We start from the raw sequence: 3965 nt of genomic DNA, 5'->3' as shown, positions 1-3965 counted from the left end.
ATGAAAGTAGGACGCTCACAGGCCAGTGGGTGAAAAGCTGTGTGGAAGCATCTCAGCGCTGGCGTGGCTCTCCCTGTGGCTCCTCCAACTTCAGGGCTCTGGCTGCCAGCAGCATAGCTTCATGTGGCTACCTTGTCAACAGAATGTGTAGCAGTGTGTGGTACTCCTCCCAGGAGAAAAAGAGGACATCCCAGAATCCTCCTGGTGGGTGTTACCTTGTGACCTGATAGACAGGCTAGACTCCATCCCTATATTTTATTTATCAAGTTGACATGAAATTATGTAACTGCCACACTATGGTATTTATTACCCCAGCTTTTTGAGGAACTACCATACTATTTTTCATACTATTTTCACAGTGATTATACCATTTACAACTCACCAGCCCCATATGAGAGTTCCAATCTCAATAAGTTATTGTTTTTAATCATTTTTGCAAGGATGAAATGGTATTTAGGATTTGTATCTCTCTAATGCTGAATGAACCATAAGCATCTCTTCATATGGTTATGAGCCCTCTGAATGTTTATTTGATAAAGTGTTCATGTCATTTGCCCATTCTTATGTCAGATTACTTGTCTTTTTGCCATTGAGTTTTGAACTCTTCTATGTATTTTAGATTTTGGATCTTTGTTAGATATGTCATTGTCAAAATTCTTTTTGGTAAAATATTTTGATGAACATAAGTATTTAATATTTAGAAGGTTTAAGTTATCTAGTTTGTTTTCTGTTGTTTGTGAACATTAGTTATGTTTGATAGTGTGTTTATGTCATAAATAAAGACCTTTAGTGTTGACCTTATGTTATCTTCCAGGAATTTTGTAGTTTTAGAATTAACATTTAGGTCTTTGACCCACTTTGAGTTAGGTTTTGTGTATGTTGTGAGGTATGGCTCCTATTTAATTTTTCTGCAAATAGATACCTAGTTTAGCCAGTTCTATTTGTGAAAGGGACTATCTCCCCTACCAGGGGGCCAGTTCATTGTCCCTCAGACCCGTTGGAGGGCCAGACTATAGTTTTAAAAAAAAACTATGAACAAATTCCTATGCACACTGCACATCTTATTTTGAAGTAAAAAAACAAATGGGGCAAAAACACCTGGTGGGCTGGGTAAATGTCCTCAGCGGGCCATATGTGGCCCGCGGGGCCGTAGTTTGAGGATGCCTGTCAATAGACTTTGACCCTTGGCCAAAGATCTGCTGAATTAACATCTGAATTTTCAGTGTTATTCTATTGGTTTCTGTGTTTGTTGTACCACAGGGCAGGGATGTTTCGACCTGATTCAACATGGTCAGGATTGAGGTCTGATCTAATAGTGATCTGGATAGTGTCAAAAGCCTAAGTGTGCAGAGAAACATTTATTGTGGTCAGATATGGTTTAAATTGTGCAGCATCGTTGCACTGAACAGGGGACAGTGAAAGTGGGTTATATAGGTCACTAGAAAACTTTAGATATAACCACACAGCACTTATTCATCAAAGACCATGTGCATGTATTGATCTCTCAAGAATCCAAAGTCAGGGTCCAGCAGAGCAGTCACACAAGGTCATCTATTGCCCTGGTTATTTCTCAGGAGACAGTTTCAAAGCAGGATTTCAGATAGGTTGGTTATAGGAACTGAGTTATTAATGACATACCATACATATATCAATGGACATCTGGAACTTTATCCAAGGAATTTTGCTTTGAAAGAGAGCTCCTCTTTTACATTAGTCTAGCAAAACCTGTTTTAAGATTTTATGGTATCTATGGTGATTAAGGTTAGAGAGAGAGTTTTTGACAGAAAAGTGCCTGTGACCATGTATGGAGATATGGGAATGTGAGGCTGGACCCATTTCCAGCTGGGAAGTGGTTTCCTGCTGATTCTTAGCATGTAGTTGTGATAAAGATGAGATTTGTCTATCTTGCCTCTTTTGTAGTCCAGTTGGTAGCAACATTCTCCCATAGCCGCACTGACTCCAGAGATCAGGCAGGTCCAGGGTTACATTCTATCTTGGCTGAATGTGGCCAGGAGCTGAGCTGGGAGGGAGGCATAAGTGCATGTCTTCCCCCTGGGCGTGGGCACTTGTACATTCCCATGAAGCCATCTCCTTCCTTGGGCTGCATCCCAGGTTTCTCTGCTCCTTCTGGTCCCACTTGCGGCCTAGGTGGTGGGAAAACATTCCACAGGGGTTTTAGAACCCAGACTGCAGGCCCAGATCCTTCCCACAGAGACCACGCACATTTCAGGCACTTCATCAATTCTCTGAGTGAGCCTAAAACCTACCTCAGGGCTTAGTGTGATGCTTAACAGGTTCCATGAGTCTCTTCAAATAGATGTCACCCAGATCGCAAATGTACCTCCCTGGACTCGGCACATTCTCTGGAGCTCTGGGCATTCTCTCACACCTCTTCATCCTCTGTCCCAGGACACCTCCTCTCTTCGCCCAGCCTAATTCCTTTTTTCTAAAAAAAAAAAAAATTTTTTTTATAAAGTGGAGGTGTCTGATAGTGCCTCTTGCTTCAGCATCTTTATTGGGGCCCAAAGATGTTGGGATCTTGAAGGATCCGACTGGTCACTAGCTGTTCAAAGTCACCCAGGCTCCAGGGCAGGTAAATGTCAGAGCTGGGACAAGATCTGCTCTGGAGGGGAGGTGATGGGCGGAGCTGATTACAGGTGAGGAGATCAGTGGGGGAAGGGAGGGGGAGCTGATTACAGGTGAGGAGGAGATCAGTGTGGTACTGAGTCAGTTGCAGCAAAGCTTGGTGTAGTATCACCGAGAAGTTCCATGTCTCTTCATTTCACACGTGGGTCTGCAGCTCCAGAAGTCCCACGATCAGACTCTGATCTATCACTTGGTGGCAGAAAACTTCCTGATTTCTGGGACCGGCCAAAGGTCACTTACACCAGTGACCCTGGATGGGAGTATGGTGGAGAAGGTGCTCCTGAACAGTGGATATTCTCATGTGGGCTCCATGGCCTGGAGTTGGCAGGGGCATGAGGGAGGCTTAAAAGAAACTCACATGGAGCAGGCGATGGCACCTGGGACCAGGCAGCATCACTACCTCAGTTTTTCATGCCCAGGCTAACTAATTCTTATACTCTCATTTAGGGCCTCGCTACCTGTCGGAGCTATCCCGCTGTCCTCTGAATTTCTGAGCTAAGCAGTGTTTCTTGCTGACCCCTCATTGTTCTCACACCACACCCTACCAGCCATGGCTAATTACCGGTCTGCATTGGACTTAACTCTGCAGTCAGTGCACTGTCTGTGTCTAGAGATCAGGATTAATTATCCTGCTGCTGGAACGCAGTTTCCCAGACTGTGCGGAAAGAAGCAGGTGCCAGGGGAGTGAGGCCAAATAGCCACACTTTACAGCTGCTCAACTCATGTCTTGTTCAAAACGCCTTTCCTGCTTTTCTCCCTTAAGTGCTAGACTCTTTTCCAGACCCTTCCTTAAACATGTAGTAGTGAAATCAGGATACTCTGTGCTAAAGACAGGGAGGGATCCGTTTTACTCATCACTGTCCAAGCCAGAGGTCGGGACAGGGCAAGACCTTGGCTCCAAGTCCCTGGGTAAGAGGGGCTCGGGTGGAGAGAAGAGGGCACGGTCTTCTCTCTGCCCTAGGAGGGCTGCCTGCTGACAGATGAGTTGGCTTCTGTGCAAGGCAGGGGCATTTTGAAATATGATTGGTAAAGAATTGTCATTTGTAAAAGAATTATAAATAATTTCAACATGGGAGATTCTGTCTATGAATAAGAGTGGTTAACCTGGCACGGTTCACTTTAAGCTTTTTTCCTTCTGGATCAAACTAATGAGATCATACCTTTTGTGTGTGTGTGTGTGCCAAAGTCTGACGACATCCACATTTGGGCAGGACTTTCTCTTTTGTGTGCTAAGAAATGCTCAGTGAAAGTTGCTGCTAGAGCCAGTCCACAGAGAGGACTACATGGCCAGCCCCACTATGAGACATGATGCCCCTCAC

The 3965-nt window shown here is 44.7% G+C and overlaps 1 pseudogene; it reads right to left on the bottom strand.

Annotated features, from left to right (window-relative positions):
* Nucleotides 1-2512: 2512 nt before the first annotated feature.
* Nucleotides 2513-2958, bottom strand: LOC115870369 (annotated as a pseudogene).
* Between the last annotated feature and the right edge of the window lie 1007 nt (nt 2959-3965).

Source organism: Echinops telfairi, unplaced genomic scaffold (genome assembly GCF_000313985.2).
Source record: "Echinops telfairi isolate 266 unplaced genomic scaffold, ASM31398v2 ScPeMD7_655;HRSCAF=1070, whole genome shotgun sequence".
NCBI classification, from domain to species: domain Eukaryota; kingdom Metazoa; phylum Chordata; class Mammalia; order Afrosoricida; family Tenrecidae; genus Echinops; species Echinops telfairi.
This window is presented reverse-complemented; position numbering and strand designations above follow the sequence as displayed.